Here is a 20578-nt window from a genome sequence, read left to right as displayed (position 1 = left end):
TCTTCCCAAATTTGATCCCTTGCCCCCACTATTCAGTTTAAAACCGTCTCTACTTCCCTCCTTATGTGGCTCGCTATAACACCGGCACCGGCACGGTTCAGGTGTAGACAGTCCCAACGGTACAGCCACCTCTTTCCCCAGTACTGGTGCCAATGCCCCACGAACCAGAACCCACTACTACCACACCAGTCTTTCAGTCGCACATTACTTTCTCTAATCTTTTTTGTCCTTTGCCAATTTGCACATGGCTCAGGTAATAATCCAGAGATGATTAACTTTGAGGTTCTGCTTCTTAATTTGGTGCCTAGTTCCTCATACTGACTTTGCAGAACCTCTATCCTTGTCCTGCCTATGTCTTTGGTACCGACATGGACCACGACGACTGGATCCTCCCCCTCCCATTGTATGTTTCGCTCCAGCCCTGAGCAGACGTCCTGAATCCTGGCACCGGCAGGCAACACAGCCGTCTGGACTCTTGCTTTTGCTGCAGAGAACAGAGTCAATCCACCTTATTATACTGTCCCCTACTACCACTACATTCCTTTTTTCTCCCTCTTTGAGCCGCAAACACTTACTGCAGACGTGTTTGCCCTGGATCACACTGGCATCCAGGAACTCCCACATGCTGCAGCTGTGACACATCACCTGTCCTGTCATCCTTAACGTGTTTCAATTAACTACTTAAATATTTTATTCAATTATTCATTTTATTGCATATTTTATTAAACTTACCACTAGTTTGTTTACTATTTTAAACGTTGGGACTAAAATGGATCTTAATCACTTACCAGATGCGCATCAAGCAGGTCGGTTCTTCCAAACCAATCAACCACCTGCTTGCCTGTGATGTCACAGCTTACCAGATCCTCACCAAACAGCTCCTTCCACTGCACCGAAGAAAGAACCAAATCCTGAATCCGCACCCCAGCGACTCTCTGTTTCCCTGCTCTCACTCTCCATTGTGACGTCACTCCTCGATTTTTTTTCCCCTGCTCTGCTCCTCTCTCTTTCGCTCTGTCTCCGAGTCTGTGCTTTTGGAGCATTTCTTCATTTGTTGTTCCGTTGTGCTCCTCTGTGTCTGGTCCAAAACCTGACTCTGGTGGGACTTGAACCCACAACCTTTGAATATCGTCTTAATCATTATTTAGAAGTCCAACACGCTATCCATTGCGCCACAGAGCCTCACACATTTCTGTTAACATCACTAAGGCCTTTGATCTTGTCAGCAGAGACGGCCTCTTGAAACTGCGATGGAACATAGGCTGCCCTCCTGACCACTTGGGCATCATCTCTTCTTTCCACGAGAACATGCACAGTTCCATCAGTTACAATGGAGCAACATCAGACGCTTTCAAGATCAGCAGTGGGGTAAAGCAGGGCTGCGCGCTGGCGCCAACTCTCTTCGGAACAGAGGAACATCGGAGTAAGCTATTCAGCCCGTCGAGCCTGCTCTGTCATTCAATTCGATCATGGCTGATCACCTACCTCAAAGCCCCTTTCCCATGCTATCCCCATATCCCTTGATGTCATGAGTATCAAGATTTCTATCAATTTCTGTCTTGAACATGCTCAATGATTGAGCTGCCACAGCCCTCTGGGGCACAGTATTCCAATGATTCACCACCGTCTGAGTGAAGAAATTCCACCCATCTCACTTTTAAATGGCCTACTCCTTATTCTGAGACGATGTCCTTTGGTTTTAGACTCACCAACCAGGGCAAACATCCTGTCTACATCCACACTGTCACGCCCTGTAAGAATTTTGTCAGTTTCAATCAGATCACCTCTCATTCTTCGAAACTTTAAGGAATACAGGCCCAGTTTCCTCATAAGACAATCCCACCATCCCAGGGATTAGTCTGGTGACATAAAAACAAGAAATGCTGGAACCACTCAGCAGGTCTGGCAGCATCTGTGAAAAGAGAAGCAGAGTTAATGTTTCAGGTCAGTGACCCATCTTCGGAACTGACATATATTAGAAAAGTCACAGGTTATAAGCAAGTGGGGTGGGGGTGGGGCAAGAGATAACAAAGGAGAAGGTGTAGATTGGACAAGGCCACATAGCTGACCAAAAGGTCATGCAGCAAAGGCAAACAATATGTTAATGGTGTGTTGAAAGACAAAGCATTAGTACAGATTAGGTGTTAATGGACTGAATATTGAACAGCAGGAAGTACAAACCTGAAAAAAAAAGTAGGTAAGCAAACTGAACAAACTGAGATGAAATGAAATAAATGCAAAAAAAAGATTAGTCTGTTGACCCTCTGTTTCACCACCTCTATGGCAAGTGTATCCTTCATAAGATGAGGAGACTAAACTGTACACAATACTCCAGTGCGGATTCACCAAGGCTCTATACAATTGCAGCAAGACATCTTTACTCCTGTACTCATGACCCCTCGTGTGGGTACAACATACCATTTGCCTTCCTAATTGATTGCTGCACCTGCACAAGAGCTTTTAGTGTCTCAGGAACAAGGACACCCAGGTCCCTTTGGACATCGACACTTCCCAACCTCTCACCATTTAAGAAATACTCTGTCTTTCTGTTTATTCTACCAAAGTGAATAACTTCACACTTATTCACATTATATTCCATGTTCTTGCCCATTCACTTAGCCTCTCCAGGTCCCCTGGAAGCCTCTCTGCATCCTCCTCACAACTCACACTTCACCGAGCTTTGTGTCATCTGCAAACTTGGAAATATTGCATTTAATCCCCACATCCAAATCATTTATATAGGTTGTTAACAGCTGTGGCTCCAACACTGATCCTTGCAGTACCCCAATAGTAACAGCCTGCCATCCTGAGAAGGACCCGTTATTCCTGCTCTCTGTTTTCGGTCTGTTAACCAATTCTCAATCCATATCAGTATATTATCCCCAAGCCTATGTGCTCTAATTTTGTTTACTCACCTCCTGTGTGGGACCTTACCAAAGGAAAATACAAATACCACACATCCACTGGTTCTCCTTTATCTGTTCTATAGGTAACATCCTCAAAAATCTCAACAGGTTTTTCAAACCTGTTTTCCTTTTCATAATTCTATGTTGACTCTGCCCAATCATGTCATCATTTTCGAACTGTCTAGTTATCACATCCTTTATAATTGGCATATTCTTCTCCATGCTGCTATTGTGCACTTTCAATTACTCAGATATAGGTGTTCACCTGCACATCAGAGCTGACGACAAGCTGTTCAACTTGGAAAGACTGTGCGCCAAGACCAAAGTGGGTAAATTCCTAGTCTGTGAGTTGCTATTTGCTGATGATGCTGTGCTGACATCCCATAATGAAGTTCAGTCACAGCAGCTTGTAGATCGGTTCTCCCTGGCCTGCAAAGAGTTTGGACTGACAATCAGCATCAGGAAGATGAAAGTTACGGGCCAGGACGTAGAGACTCCACTTTCCAACAACATCGACAACCTCACTTTGGAGGTTGTCAACAGCTTCACATACCTTCAATCAACAATCACCAAAAATCTGTCCCTTGATACTGAAATCAGCACCAGGATTGCCAATGCTGCAACTGTCATGTCAAAGTTGAGAAGACAAGTGTGAACCGACAGCAAACTGACCGAAAATACAAAGCTCCACGTGTACAAGGCTTGTGTTCTCAGCACCCTCCTTTATAGTAGAGAAGCATCAATAACTTATACAAGCCAAAAAAAAGCGGCTGAACAGCTTCCACCTCCACTGCCTCAGATGGATACTGGGCATCTCCTGGCAGGACAGAGTGCCGAATGCGGAAGTACACCAGCGTGCAGGGATCCGCAGCATGTTTCCACTCTTGAGTCAGCGGTGACTCTGTTGACTGGGCCAAATGGATGACGGTCACATTGCCAAATACATGCTCCATGGTGAGCTTGCTATCAGCATGAGATCAACAGGTCAGGGAAAAAAATCAAGTCCTTTGGAGAGGTTTGAGTTAATTAAGGAGAGTGGGCATGGATTTATCAATGGGAGTTCATGCTTGACGAATCTAACTGCATTTGTTGATAAACGATCTGAAAATACTGATGCAGGGAATGCAGTGGATGTTGTTTATATGGATGTTACGAAAGCATTTTATAAAGTACCACATAAAAGGGTGGTTAACAAAATTGGGGTTCATGGATTAGGAGGGTCAGTGTCCATTTGGAGAGTAAATTGTTTTAAAGACTGAAAACAGCGAGTCATATTAAATGGTTCTTGGTCAGACTGGAGGATAGTCGACAGTGGTGTTCCCCAAGGGTCAGTGCCAGAACCACTGCTTTTTTTGCTGAAGGTAAGTGACTTGGATTTTGGAATACAGAGTAGAATCTCAAAATATGCCGATGACACCAAACTTGGAGGAGTGGCAAACAGTGAGGATGATATGAACTGCCTGCAACAGGACAGCGATAGGCCAGCAGAATGGGCAGACAGGTGGCAGATGGAATTTAATAGTGACAAGTGTGAGGTGATGTATTTTGGCATAAGGAATAGGGAGAGGCAATCTATACTTAATGGCACAGTTATAAAGAGTGTGCTGGAATAGAGGGACTTGGGGTTCATGTGCATCAATCTTTGAAGGAGGCAAGTCATATTGCGAGAGTGGTTCGCAAAGCATATGGGATCTTGGGCTTTATAAATAGAGGCATTGAGTACAAAAGCAGGGAAGTTATGCTGAACCATTATAAAACTCTGGTTAGGCCCCAATTGGAGTGTTGCTTCCAGTTCTGCTCAGCAGACTTTAGAAAGAATGTGAGAGTCCTTGAGAGGACGCAGAGGCGATTTACCAGAATGGATCCAGGGATGGGGGATTTTAGTTACAAGGTTAGGTTGGAAAAGCTAGGATTATTCTGCCTTTCTCAAAGGAGATTGAGTGGAGAATTGATAGAGGTGTATAACACCTCCAGAGAACAGGCCATCCTGGACTGGGTATTGTGTAATGAGAAAGGATTAGTTAACAATCTTGTTGTGTGGGGTCCCTTGGGGAAGTGCGCCCATAATATGATAAAATTCTTCATTAAGATGGAGAGTGAGAGAGTTGATTCCGAGACTCGGGTCCTGAATCTAAACAAAGAAAACTATGAAGGTATGAGGCGTGAGTTGGCTATGATAGATTGGGGAACGTTACTTAAAGGGTTGACAGTGGATAGGCAATGGCTAGCATTTAAAGAGCGCATGGATGAATTACAACAATTGTTCATTCCTGTCTGTGCATAAGTAAAACAGGAAGGGTGGCTCAACTGTGGCTTACAAAAGAAATTAAGGAAAGTATTAGATCCAAGGAGGAGAAATATAAAATGGCCAGAACAAGCAGCAAACCTGAAGATTGTGAGCAGTTTGGAATTTAGCAGAGGAGGACAAAAGGATTGATTAAGAAGGGGGAAATAGAGTATGAGAGTAAGCTAGCAGAGAACATAAAAACTGACTGTAAAAGCTTCTATAGAGATGTGTAGAGAAAAAGATTAGTGAAGGCAAATGTGGGCCCTTTACTGTCAGAAACGGGGGAATTTATAATGGGGAACAAAGAAATGGCAGACCAATTAAATACATACTTTGGATCTGTCTTCACAAAGGAGGATACAAATTATCTCCCAGAAATGTTGGGGAACATAGGGTCTAGTGAGAAGGAGGAACTGGATGAAATCAGTATTAGTAGGGAATGTTGGGGAAATTGATGGGATTGAAGGCCGATAAATCCCCAGGGCCTGATAATCTACATCTCAGAGTACTTAAGGAAGTGGCCCTTGAAATAGCAGATGCATTTTTGGTCTTTTTTCAAAATTCTATCGACTCTGGAACAGTTCCAATGGATTGGACGGTAGTTAATGTAACTCCACTATTTAAAAAAAGAGGCAGAAAGAAAACAGCGAATTATATACCGGTTAGCCTGACATCAGTCGTGGGGAAAATGCTGGAGTCCATTATAAAAGATGTAATAGCAGAGTGCAATAATAACTCGTCTCCACTCCTAGTATTTCTAAATCCCACACATTCACTATAATGTGAACAATTATTTCCTGTTGTGTCTCTCTCAGATTTGTAAACTTCACTGTATTGGAGTGAGGTGACATCTACTGGCAGGAAGCAAGAACTGCAATCAAACAGCAGAAACTCCACAGTCTGTCAGGGTTAAAGAAACATTGCAAAGTGAGGCAACAGCGAAGTGGTTTGATTGGGTAGATGGAGACATGATTCCACTTGTGGTGGTGTCTGAAGCAAAGGCCAGACATACAAAATTGTCATGAATAAAAGAAATGAGGAATTCATGAAAAATGTAGTAACGTAGTGAATGGTTAGAATGTGGATAGAATAGAAAGTGAGATTGGATGGACAGAAGCAGTCTGAAAGGATGGCTGAAACAAAAGGTGAGTGCCCTGAAACGTTAACTGTGTTTCTCACAGCACAGATGCTGCCAGAGCTGCTGAACATTTCCAGCACTTTCTGTTTTTATTTCAGCATTTGCAGGATGTTGCTTTGATCTGAAAAAAATGGATGATTGGCTGGGGGGTTCCAGTGACATTCCACAGCAGCTAACAAAGCCTGACCTGTCAGTGGCTCGTTGGTCTAGGGGTATGATTCTTGCTTTGGGAGTATGGTTAATTAACATGCGAGAGATCCCGGGTTAAAGTCCCGGACGAGCCCTGGTCTGCTGGCATTTTTAGATTAAGGTTATCTATTGGTTTCAGCCTTGCAGAAGGTGGAGTTGACTTCCATACGGAGCTGGCTTGAGGACCAGACAACTGGATTCAAAGAGCTTGTCGACAAAATTGTAATTAACTAAATGTACAGATAGCCAAGTGAGAATATAAAGTTGTTGCTGGAATTGTGACCTGACTCCAAAAACAACAGGACTGGGTTCTGGACTGGAATGGAATGGAATTCTTCAGTGTTTCTGTTGTTTGGCTTGCATTGACTCATCGATTTTCTTGTTTTTCACTTTGTCGATGCCTTTGAATAATTGTGGATCCTTCTTCAGGGTGTCTTCTTTCACCAGGTAGTTCTGACCTCTGATGATGTTGATTGTAATCAGCTTCAATTCGCTGATAGTTTTGGAAGTGAGCAGATTTCCTTTGCTTGAGTCTACAACATGGAACTCAGTCTGACATGTGGACCCATGGGAGGATTTGAATGCCACCCCTGCGTTGGAGTTGCATCCATCCAATAAGAGACCGAGTAGAAGTGACAGTTCTGTCAGTCGAATATGAGACTTTTAATGGCAGGGTTGTGAGTTTGAGTGCCATTCTGTTTTTCCCTTTTGTAAGGCTTCATGAGCAGAGAGTACAGGGAGTGTTTGAAATGAGCAAGTCTCGCTTTGATTCAGGACTCTGACCTCTCAGCAGCATCTCACTATGAAAGATTGAATTTGATCTCATTTCATTCTCAGCTCGGGGTCTGTGCGGCTCAGTGGCACTTCTGTCTGTCTCCCGCTTCACAATCCATCAGTACTGAGAAAGCAATGGGGAATATTACTCACATGTTGTGTTCTTTAATTTTTTGGAAAACTTGAATGTATGTATATTCTTCCAAAACAAGGACACCAAACGGCTGTTAATGTAGGGCTGAAATAGCTCAGTTGGCAGAGCGTTAGACTGAAGATTAAAAGGTCCCTGGTTCAATCCCGTGTTTCAGCAATTCTGCTTCCTTATGCGTCCCTTGCCTTGGTTCTGATTTTCCGGTTGCACAATTTACTTTGAAATTATTTACCAAGCACCAGTGGATTGAATTTGAGAAACAACACAGAGTCATTTACAGCACAGAAGGTGGTCGTTTGGCCTATCACGTCCATGCTGGCTCTCCCCGGAGCAATCTGGTCAGTTCCACTCACCAGCTCGGTCCCTTTCCTCCTGCAAGTTTCTTTCCTTCAAGTATCCATCCAATTTCCTTTTCAAAGCATTGATTGTCTCTGCTTCCACCACACTCGTGGGCCAAGTCATTACCACCCACAGCATAAAAAATTCCACCTCATCAAGGATGGGAAATACTTATATCTTCCGTATTTGCTTATTCTCTATTTCTATGAGAATAGAGCGACAGTCAACATGAAAGGAAACCCAAAAATCTTCGAGCAGCATGAAAATGATAAGTGGGTAGTAAGAGGTTGAGTCGGGCCTATTAGGAACAAAAAGGATAATATAAGCTTCGAGGTGCAGGGCAATGTTAATCTACTTAATGAGTACTTTGCATCAGTGATCACTGAGGAAGTGGAATTTGACAAAATATCAGTCGAAGTGAAGACAGTAGAGTCAATGGAGAGGGTACAAATTGAGAGAGGGAGGTACTAAAAAGGCTGGCTGTCCTTAGGGTAGATAAATCACCTGGTCTGGATGGCTGGCATCCCAGGTTGCGAAAGGAAATGCGGATGCAGATACTGGAAGAGTTTGCCATAATCTTCCAATCTTCCCTGGATACGGGGGAGGTGCCAGGAGTAAACAGTGGCAAATGCGACACCCTTATTCAAGAAAGGGTGTAAGGACAGTCCGGCTAACTACAGGCTAGTTCGATTAACAGCAGCGGTGGGTAAGGTTTTGGAAAGAATAATCAGGGTAAAAAAATCAACAGTCACTTGGAGAGGTTTGAGTTAATTACGGAGAGTGAGCATGGATTTATAAATGGGAGTTCATGCTTGACTAATCTAACTGCATTTTCTGATGAACTAACAGAGCAGCTGGATGAAGGGAATGCAGTGGATGTTGTTTATATGGATTTTAAGGAAGCGTTTGACAAGGTACCACATAAAAGTGGGGTTTACAAAATTGAGGTTCGTGGTATAGGAGGGTCAGTGTCCAATTGGATAGAAAATTGGTTTAAGGACAGAAAACAGCGAGTCTTATGAAATGATTCTTTGTCAGACTGGAGGATAGTCGACAGTGGTGTTTCCCAAGGGTCAGTGCTGGAACCACTGCTTTTTTTGCTAAAGATAAATGACTTGGATCTTGGAATATTGAGTAGAATCTCAAAATATCCCGATGACAACAAACTTGGAGGAGTGGCAAACAGTGAGGATGATATGAACTGCCTGCAACAGGACAATGATCGGCTAGCAGAATGGGCAGACAGGTGGCAGATGGAATTTAATAGTGACAAGTGTGAGGTGATGTATTTTGGCATAAGGAATAGGGAGAGGCAATATTTACTTAATGGCACAGTTCTGAAGTGTGTGTTGGAATAGAGGGACTTGGGGTTCATGTGCATCAATCTTTGAAGGTGGCAAGACATATTGCGAGAGTGGTTAGCAAAGCATATGGGATCTTGGGCTTGAAAAAAAGAGGCATTGAGTACAAAGCAGGGAAGTTATGCTGAACCATTATAAATATCTGGTTAGGCCCCAGTTGGCGTGTTGCTTCCAGTTTTGCTTACCACACTTAAGAAAGAATGTGAGCGTCCTTGAGAGGATGCAGAGGAAATTCACCAGAATGGATCCAGGGATGGAGGATTTTAGTTACAAGGTTAGGTTGGAAAAGCTAGGGTTGTTCTACCTGCATCAAAGGAGAGTGAGGGGAGAATTGATAGATGTGTTTTCGGCTATGACAGTTTTAAATAAGTTGGCAAGGAAACATTGTTCCCGTTAACTATTGGTACAAGGACTAGGGGACACAGATTGAAGGTTTTGGACAGGAGATACAGGGGGAATGTGCGCAAGAACTTTCTTACACTGATTGGTGATGATCGGCAACTCGCTGCCCACGGGGGCAGTGGAAATGGAGACAATCGAGGATTACAAAAGGAATTTGAATGGGCACTTGAAGGAAATAATTTTACAGGGCTATGGGGATCGAGCAGACAAGTAATAACTCGTCTCCACTCCTAGTATTTCTAAATCCCACACATTCACTATAATGTGAACAATTCTTTCCTGTTGTGTCTCTCTCAGATTTGTAAACTTCACTGTATTGGAGTGAAGTGACATCTGCTGGCAAGAAACAAGAACTGCCGTGATGAGATCAGCCATGATTGTATTGAATGGCAGAGCAGGCTCGAGTGGCTGACTTGCCGACTCCGGCTCCTCGTTCTTATGTTCATAGAATCATACAGCACAGAAGGAGGCCATTCGGCCCCATTGTGTCTCTGCTGACTCTCTGACAAAAAGATGCAATTAGTCCAACCCCCTGCCTATTTCCCCATAATCCTGGAGAATTTCACTTTGAAATATTTGTCCAATTCCTTTATGAAATTTATAATTGAATCTGTTTCCACCACCCTGTCAGACAATTCATTCCAAATCCGAATCAGTTACTGGGTAAAAAGATCTCTCCTCACCTCTCCTTGACATTTTTGGCCAATTATTTTAAATCTGTGTCCTCTGGTTACTGACCCCCAGGACAGTGGAAACAGTTTCTCCCTCTCTACCCTATGAAAATCCTTCATGATTCTGAACACCTCTATTAAATCTTCCCTTAACCTTCTCTACTCTGAAGAGAACAATCCCAGCTTCACCAGCCTGTCCAGAGAACTGACACCCCGCATCTCTGGGATCATTCTAGTAAATCTCCTCTGAACTGTCTCAGAAGCTTTGATGTCCTTTCTAAAGCCTGGTGCCCAGAACTGGACACATTACTCGAGCTGAGATCGAGCCAGCGACGCCCACATCCCACGAACGAATAAAAAAACGCTCCCGAACCAGTCCCCAATTCTTATCCATTTATAGACGCCGTTTCGGGAAGCCTCACCGGGAAAAGCTTCACCACCGCCATCCGCAGGGATACAGATGGGATTGTTCCATCTTATTGTGGCCCTGAGGCCCTGCTCCAGCTGTGTGAGCCCGCAAAGTCTTCTCGCACTTTGTGAATATCCAACTCCGAACCCGCAGCTCTTGCTGCTGACAAAGCTCTCTACCGCGCCTGCGCGCCCCGCTCCTGTCACAGATAGGGCGGATTCTAGGCCGCTGAGCATTCTGGGTATCACACCTGTCATTAATGCTATTCTTTCAGCAGAAAGCTTTTATGACGTACATTTCATGACCTGGAATCGTCGTGAGTGTTTTCTTTTGCACCTGTCAGTGCCTGGGAGGATAGAGTCAGCTTCACTTTGTAGCCATGAGTTTCTGGTGTGAGAAAGTGGTGTTTAACTCAGTATATTTCAGTTTTTGGTCTGTGACTGTGGGTATTATTCAGTACTTGTTTGTTTCTGCTATTGCTCTGTGAGTTTCACCACATATCTTTCAACAACTTGTCTGTGAGCATCAGCTTTTGTCTATATCTATCAGTTTCTGAGAAGTGAGAAAGGGTTTGATTCTATCCCTATCAGTTTCTGTGACATGCATGTGTCTTTAATCTGCACCTCCTCTGAGTGTGTCTTCTTCTCTGTACTTGTAGGTGAGTATGTGTTTTGCTTTGTATCTCTCAGTCTTTGAAGTGTGAGCCTGGGTTTGTACCTAATTTCCTTTGTACCTTGCAGTTGGGATATGAAAGAAAGATTTTTACACGTTACCTGCCAACCGCTGCTACATGACTGTGGGTTTCACACTGTATCTGTCAATTTCTTGTCTGGTAATGCGAAGTTTACAGTGTACCTGTCAGTTTCTTGTATGTGAGTGTTGATTTCACTCTGAAAAGAATCATAGATCATAGAATAGTTACAGAACAAAAGGAAGCCATTCAGCTCATTGTGCTTGTGTTGCTTCTATGCACGAGCAACTCAGCTCATGCCACAGACTCATGTATTCCATGAAAACATGCAATTTTTCCACTTCAGATAATTATCTTATACCATTTTGAAAGCCATGGTTGAATCAGCCTCCATCACACTCTCAAGCAGTGCATATCAGATCTTAACCACTCGCTGTGCAAAAGAAGTTTTTCCTCATGTTGCCTTTGGATCTTTTGCCATTCACCTTAAATCGGTGTCCTCTGGTTACAGAGCTTAGAATAATATTCCCCATTTCTTTCTCAGCACTGATGTATTGTGAAGCAGGAGACAGCCAGAAGTCCCACTGAGCCGCACTGACCCCGAGCTGAGAATGAAATGAGATGAAGTTCAATCTTTCACAGCGAGATGCTGCAGAGAGATGAGACCCGAATCAAAGTGAGACTTTCTCATACTTTTGCTGAATTTCATTTCAAACACTCCTTGTACTCTCTGCTAATGAAGCCTTAAAAAAGGGAAAAACAAAATGCCACTCAAACTCACCACCCTGAAATTAAAAGTTTAATGTTTGACTGACTGAACTGTCACTTCTACTCGGTCTCATATTGGATGGATGCAACTGTATTCTTCAACGCAGGGGTGGCATTCAAATCCTCCCATGGGTCCACATGTCAGACTGAGTTCCATGTTGTAGACTCAAGCAAAGGAAATCTGTTCAGTTCCAAAACTATCAGTGAGTTGAAGCTCATTACGATCATCATCATCAGAGGTCAGAACTACCAGGTGAAAGAAGACAATCTGAAGAAGGATCCACAATTATTCAAAGGCATCGACAAAGTGAAAAACAAGAAAATCGATGAGTCAATGCAAGCCAAACAGCAGAAACACTGAAGAATTCCATTCCATTCCAGTCCAGAACCCAGTCCTGTTGTTTTTGGAGTCAGGTCACAATTACTGCAACAACTTTATATTCCCACTTGGCTATCTGTACATTTAGTTAATCAAGCTCTTTGAATCCAGCTCTCTGGTCCTCAAGCAGGCTTCATATGGAAATCAATTCCGCCTTCTGCAAGGCTGAAACCAATCAATGACCTTAAACTAAAAATGCCAAAGAAGAAGGGCTTGTCTAGGATTTGAACCCAGGATCTCTCACACATTAATTAATCACTCACCCTAAGCAAGGATCATACCCCTAGATCAACATGCCACTGTTATCAGAACTTCCTTTTAGCTCCTGTGGAATTTCACTGGCAGCCAAAGCCGACCATCCATTTTTTTTCAGAGCAAAGCAACATCTTGCAAATTCTGAAATAAAAACAGAAAGTGTTGGAAATGTTCAGAAACTCTGGGAGCATCTGTGGAGAGAGAAACAGAGTTCACCTTTCAGGGCGTTTACCTTTTGTTTGAGCCATCCTTTCACACTGCTTCTGTCCACGCAATCTCACTTTCTATTTTATCTAGATTCCACCCACTCACTACCTAAATACATTGATCATGAATTCCTCATATCTTTTAATAATGACAATTTTATATTTCTGGCCTTTGCTTTGGACTCCACCACAAGTGGAATCATGTCTCCATCAACCCAATCAAACCCATTCACTATTTCCTCACATTGCAACGTTTCTTTCACCCTGAGAGACGATGGAATTTCTGCTGCTTGATTGCAGTTCTTGCTTTCTGCCAGTAGATGTCACCTCACTCCAGTACAGTGAAGGTGAATAATCTGAGAGCACACAACAAGAAGTAATTGTTCACGTTGTTCATTGTTCAGTGAACAGGTCCCTCTATTCCTGCACACTGTTTAGAACTGTGCCATTAAGTATATATTGCCTCTCCCTATTCCTTCTGCTAAAATGCATCACCTCACACTAGTCACTATTAAAATCCATCTGCACCTGTCTGCCCATTCTGCTGGCCTATCACTGTCTTGTTGCAGGTGGTTCATTTCATCCTCACTGTTTGCCACTTCTCCAAGTTTGGTGTTATCGGCATATTTTGAGATTCTACTCTATATTCCAAGATCCAAGTCATTTATTTGTCGCAAGTAAAAAGCAGTGGTTCCAGCAGTTACCCTTGGGGAACAGCACTGTCGACAACCTTCCAGTCTGAGAATGAATCATTTATTACGACTTGCTGTTTTCTGTCCTTAAGCCAATTTTCTATCCAATTGGACACTGACCCTCCTATTCCATGAACCTCAATGTTGTTAATCACCCTTTTATGTGTCGTTTCTTAAAATCCATATAAACAACATCCACTGCATGCCCTTCATCAACCTTCTCTATTAGTTCATCAAAAAATGCATTTAGATTAGTCAAGCATGAACTCCCATGTATAAATCCATGCTCACTCTCCTTAATTAACTCAAACCTCTACAAGTGACTGTTGATTTTTTCCCTGATTGTTCTTTCTGAAACCTTACCCACCACTGCTGTTAATCTAACTAGCCTGTAGTTACCCGGACTGTCCTTACACCCTTTCTTGAATAAGGGTGTCACATTTGCCACTGTTTAATCCTCTGACACCTCCCCCGTATCCAGGGAAGATTGGAAGATTATAGCAAGCCTTTCTGTTATCTGCATCCACATTTCCTTTCGCAATCTGGGATGACAACCATCCGGACCAGGTAATTTATCTTCCTGAAGCATAACCAGCCTTTTCAGTACCTCCCTCTCTCAATTTGTACCCTCTCCATTGCCTCTACACTCTCCACATCTCCTGATATTTTGTCAAATTCCACTTCCTTAGTGATCATTGATACAAGGTACTTATTAACTAGATTAACATTGCCCTGCAGCTCTAAGTATATATTGCCCTCTTTGTCCCTAATGGGGCCCACTTCACCGCTGACTACCTGCTTATTATTTATATACTGCTCGAAGATTTTTGGGTTCCCTTTCATGTTGACTGCCATTCTATTCTCGTAGAGATAGGGAATAAGCTAAATATAGAAGATATAAATATTTCCCATCCTTGGGTGAGGTGGAATTTTTTTATGCTGTGAGTGGTAATGTCCTGACCCATGAGTGTGGTGGAAGTAGAGACAATCAATGATTTGAAAAGGAAATTGGATGGATACCTGAAGCAAAGGAACTTGCAGGAGGAAAGGGATCGAGCAGGTGAGTGGAACTGAGTAGTTGGCTCCGATAATTGCTGCAATCACTGCGATCCCCCTTAATTTTGTACAAGGTGACAATGTTTGCAGCACGCATGTTTTGAGCCCTTGTTGAGCTCGACTATGGAGGGCTCACTGTCCAGTTCCTCCATGACAGGGAAGTCTGGAATGGCACTGAGAGCGACTTCAATGACAATGTTCTCCGTTATGTAGAGTTCAAGATAATGCTCCACTCACCTTTCCATCTGCTTGTTAGGTTCAGTGATGATCACCCCTCTCTTTGTCTTCAAAAGGTGCTGATTTAGTTACTACTGGGCCCATTGCTTTCTTAATTCCTTCATACATCCCTCTAGCATCCCCGGATTCATCAGCAGAGTTTTAACCAGTATTGATTGGTGCAGTGCCGAGCAGTCTGCAGAGACTTGATTCTGGCAGCTCTGAGAGCATTTAGATGTTGTTTGCTGGGGACTTGTTTGTAGTTCATGAGGGTTCTCCTTTTAGTTACAGTAACTGACACCATTTCAGTCCAATAAGCCTCAAACCAGTCAGCATTCCTCCCATCTCTTTTCCTATACACAGTGAGTGCAGAGTTATAGATGGTGGTGTGCAGATGATTCCACTTTGACACTGCACTGAGGCCTTGAGCATTGTTGTCTGAAAGAGCCTGATCAAGGATGTTGAGGAACTCCTGGGTCCTTTCTGGATCAGTGGTTCGGCAAGTGTTGATCAGAAGACGAGCTTTCAACATGGATGGATGAAGCTTCCTTGGCTGAAGCCTGACCTTGTTACACACCAGGGAGTGATCAGTGTCACAGTCAGCGCTGTGATAGCTGCGAGTGATGAGGACACTGCTGAGAGTGTTATGTCTGGTGAAGATAAGGTCTAGCTGGTGCCAATGGCATGATCTCGGATGTCTCCAGGACACCTTGCAGCACAGCTTGACCTGGAAGTAGCTGTTCATCACACAGAATCCATGGTGACAGCATAGCTCCAGCTATCTCTGTCCATTTTCGTTCATCTTGCCAATCCCCTGGTGCCCTATGCACATTGGCAAAGCTGTGTAGTCAGTACCCAAGCTTGTGTTGAAGTCTCCTAGAAGGTACAGTCCCTCAGTGCTGGGAATTCTACTGATGGCAGTGTCAAGTGTCACATAGAATTGATCCTTGACATCTGGGGTGGAGGTGAGTGTCGGGACATAGATGCACATGAGATTAACTGGGCCCACACTTGTTGACAAGTGAAGAGTAAGAAGTCTCTCTGAGCCTACTGTGGGTGGTTCACTCATCTGAAGTGGCGTGTATTTTACTGTGAAACCCAATCCATGCTCACGAGTTGCCTCTTGGGCTTTCCCCTGCCAGAAGAAGGTGTAGTGTTTCTCTTTCAGGGATCGACTTTGAACAAGTCTAGTTTCTTGCAGCACAGCAATGTCCACATTGAGCCTTGTGAGTTCCTTGTCGATCACAGCTGTCTTGTGTGTGTCATCAACCTGCAGAAGGTTGTCGGCAAGGCCAGGACACATGGTCCTTACATTCCAGCTTGTGATGCGAAGGACTGGTGTCTTCTTTGTTGAGTTTGTTTTTCTTGGTGCATCGATAATCAATCCGCCTGTTGAGAGATGACTCTCTAAGCTCCAAGCACCCATTGAAGCAAGCAGGTCGTGGCTTCACAGCACCTAACTAACTGGGGGCTGCCCAGCTTGGAGTGAATGGTAGCTATCCAATGAGACACTAAGAGCTCTCCCACTGTCCGAAGTAACCCCTGGCGCTCATACTCTGCACCAATTGAATGAGAGCTTATAATCAATAACTGTTTATTCCCGGGTTGTGCTCATGTTTAACCACAAAGCTGGAGTGTCCTCTCTAGGGCACAGGCCTGGGCAAACAGTATGGAGACCCTGAGCATCAGGACCCCCTCTCAGCATTGCTCGTATTGTCCAAAGGAAAGGAAAAACCAGTACTGTTTGTTGCCAGCTCTGCTGTCGGAGTTGCTGGAAAACTGCCTGATAAGTCACAGGTAACCAACTCCAGGACTCCACTCCGGATTTACTGTCCAGGTTTACTGCCTCAGCCTTCTTATTTATTTATTTAGAGATACAGTACTGAAACAGGTCCTTCCAGCCCACCGGGTCTGTACCGACCATCAACCACCCATTTATACTAATCCTACATTAATCCCATATTCCTACCACATCCCCTCAATTCCCCCACCACCTACCTACACTAGGGGCAATTTACAATGGCCAATTTACCTATCAACCTGCAAGTCTTTGGCTGTGGGAGGAAACCAGAGCACCCGGCAGAAACCCACGCAGTCACAGGGAGAACTTGTAAACTCTGCACAGGCAGTACCCAGAATCGAACGCGGGTCACTAGGGGTGTGAGGCTGCGGTGCTAACCACTGCGCCACTGTGTCTTCTCGAGACACCCCTTGAGAAGTGAGACTTTTTGCCCAGAGATGGGGCTCTGTTTCTTGGCATCAGGATGGAACCACACACCAGTGGGCCTGTATGACATGCACAAGGATATCACACACTGCCCCATCTCTGGTACAGATCAGAGTCAGACACTGAACAGATTGCAACCCACAAGGACATCACAACCTTCCCGCTCTCTGGGACAGGTCAGTGTGATACACCAAACAAACAGCACCCCACAGGGACCTCATAAATGCCACGTCCCTGTGACAGATCAAGGTCAGACACTGCAAATATTGCAACCGCAGGAATGTCACAAATTGCCCCATCCCTCGGACAGCTCGGGGTCTGACATTGAACATATTGCAACAACAAGGTCATTACTGTATAACTCCCTCCATTCTGAAAAACAAGCATTCACCCTACTTTTTACCCTGCAGCCAATTTTGGATCCACACTGCCACTGCCTCTTTAATCCCATCTGCTTGAATTTTGTTAGCAAGTCATAGAGAGATGCAAAACTGAAAAAGGCCATCCGGCCCACTGAGTCTATGTTGACCAACCACAACCCATTTATAGTAATCCTACAGCAATCCCATATTCCCTACCACGTCCCCACCATTCTCTTACCTACACTAGGAGCAATTTACAACAGCCGATTTACCTGTCAACCTGCAGTCTTTGCTTGTGGGAGGAAACCGGAGCACCCAGCAGAAACACACACAGTCACAGGGAGAACTTGCAAACTCTGCACAGGCAGTACCCAGAACTGAACCTGGGTTGCGAGAGCTGTGAGGTTGCAGTGCCAACCACTGTGCCATTGTGCTGCCCCAAGTCTAGTTTATGGTACCTTTTCAAACACAATTTTGATGTCCAGACACGTACCATCAACCTCACCACCCTCGTCAACTCTCTCTGAAACTTCATCAAAGAAATTAATTCATTAATTATTTCAGACACAATCTTCTGTTAACCAATCTGTACTGGCTGTCGTTTATTAGCCCATGTTCTACCAAGTGACAGTTAATTTCCTCCTGGATAATTGTCTCTAAAAGTTTCCCCACCACCGACATTAGACTAATTGGTATGTAGTTCCTGGGTTTATCTCTCTTTTTAAACAGGGCTGTAATATTCACAATCCTTGCAGACTTATCTTTTAATTCTGGAAAGTCTATTGCAGACAATCACTTTGGGCATGACTTTAACCAATTAAAGCAACAGGATACTTGATTAATAAGTCCAGAACTTTTATTGAGAGTAAAATGGTACTTAATAATTGAAAGTAAAATTATACTTAACAAACTTGGGGAATATAACTTGACAGCTCTGGGGACTGGTCGAGCTTGGTCTCAGAGTGTCACGGTCCTCTTTGTCCAGTCGAGATCCCTCATCAGGTGGAGAACTTGGTCGATGATCTGAGCCTTTACCCCTGAGATCTTCTAGTGTTCCTGCACACTGAAACCTGACAAGATCCCTACTTTTAACCCCTGGATGGCCATCACACCACCATGTAAAATAATAATTGGTCCCAGCTGTTGCTAGGTACATTTAATTAGTTCTTAATAATGTCTTCCACGAACAGTCACCTGTCCTCAGAATCTCAGATATGAGTACAATGGAGTGGTTTCACACTGTCTCCCAATCTGATCTGAAACAAGTTTCCTGTTCATTAAATCAAGACTCTTGAAGGTCACGATGTGGCATACCATGGGTTTTATCAGGGGTCCGAGAAAGGTCCATTGTTTGAATAAATTTAGCTGAAACTGCCCTTTCCCACAAAGACACAGAAACTCACAGTAATTAGATTGAACTAACTTTAAATGAAAACCCATTCTCTCGAAAATGTTTATTGATTCATTAATTATAACTCAATCAAGGTTCATTACTTTTACAATCATCTGTTTCAGGATGGGTAGCTACTCATTAATTATACAGGATTTAAACATTAGTACTGAACACAAAATGGTTCCTTTGGTCATGTGTTAATTATAAAATGGCTTTCGTAATGTTGTTAGTTATGACAATGGATACATTATAAAAATGGTCAAGTTAAACTAAGATCGAACTACCCAAGCTTACCTCCATCCTCCAGTCCTCTGGCATCATTCCCATATTCAAGGAGGATTGAAAGATTGTGGTTCGAGTCTCCTCTATTTCCACCCTTACTTCCCTCAGCAACCCAGGATGCAGCCCATCCAGACCGGGTGACTTTTCTACTGTGAGCACTGCTAACCTTGTAATTGTCTCCTCTTTATCTATTTTCATCTCCTCCAAATTCTCCACTTCCTCCTCCTTTACTGTGACATTTGCAGCACCCGTTTGTTTTGTGACAGATGAAATATTAGAATATTAGAATATTACAGCGCAGTACAGGCCCTTCGGCCCTCGATGTTGCGCCGAGCTGTGAAACCATCTGACCTACACTATTCCATTTTCATCCATGTGTCTATCCAATGTCCACTTAAATGCCCTTAAAGTTGGCGAATCTACTACTGCTGCAGGCAGGGCATTCCACGCCCTTACAACTCTCGGAGTAAAGAAACTACCTCTCACATCTGTCCTATATCTATCACCCCTCAACTTGAAGCTATGTCCCCTCGTGTTTGCCATCACCATCCGAGGAAAAAGACTCTCACTATCCACCCTATCTAACCCTCTGATTATCTTATATGTCTCTATTAAGTCACCTCTCCTCCTCCTTCTCTCCAACGAAAACAACCTCAAGTCCCTCAGCCTTTCCTCGTCAGACCTTCCCTCCATACCAGGCAACATCCTAGTAAATCTCCACTGCACCCATTCCATAGCTTCCACATCCTTTCTATAATGCGGTGACCAGAACTGCACGCAATACTCCAGGTGCGGTCACACCAGAGTCTTGTACAGCTGCAGCATGACCTCGTGGCTCCGAAACTCGACCCCCCTACTAATAAAAGCTAACACACCATATGCCTTCTTGACAGCCCTATTAACCTGGTTAGCAACCTTCAGGGATTTATGCACCTGGACACCAAGATCTCTCTGCTCATCTACACTAACAAGAATCTTCCCATTAGCCCAGTACTCTGCATTCCTGTTACTCCTTCCAAAGTGAATCACCTCTCACTTTTCCGCATTAAACTCCATTTGCCATCTCTCAGCCCAGCTCTGCAGCCTATCTATGTCTCTCTGTACCCTACAACATCCTTCGGCACTATCCACAACTCCACCGACCTTAGTGTCATCTGCAAATTTACTAACCCACCCTTCCACACCCTCTTCCAGGTCATTTATAAAAATGACAAACAGCAATGGCCCCAAAACAGATCCTTGCGGTACACCACTAGTAACTAAACTCCAGGATGAACATTTGCCATCAACCACCACCCTCTGTCTTCTTTCAGCTGGCCAATTTCTGATCCAAAGCTCTAAATCACCTTCAACCCCATACTTCCGTATTTTCTGCAATAGCCTACCGTGGGGAACCTTATCAAACGCCTTACTGAAATCCATAT

The 20578-nt window shown here is 43.8% G+C and overlaps 1 non-coding gene across 1 annotated transcript; it reads right to left on the bottom strand.

Annotated features, from left to right (window-relative positions):
- Positions 1–1091: 1091 nt before the first annotated feature.
- On the bottom strand, positions 1092–1182 carry trnar-ucu (transfer RNA arginine (anticodon UCU)). The gene is given in 2 exon segments: positions 1092–1127; positions 1146–1182. It is a non-coding gene; the product is annotated as a tRNA-Arg (tRNA).
- Positions 1183–20578: the final 19396 nt, after the last annotated feature.

Source organism: Heterodontus francisci, unplaced genomic scaffold (assembly GCF_036365525.1).
Source record: "Heterodontus francisci isolate sHetFra1 unplaced genomic scaffold, sHetFra1.hap1 HAP1_SCAFFOLD_43, whole genome shotgun sequence".
NCBI classification, from domain to species: Eukaryota; Metazoa; Chordata; class Chondrichthyes; order Heterodontiformes; family Heterodontidae; genus Heterodontus; species Heterodontus francisci.
This window is presented reverse-complemented; position numbering and strand designations above follow the sequence as displayed.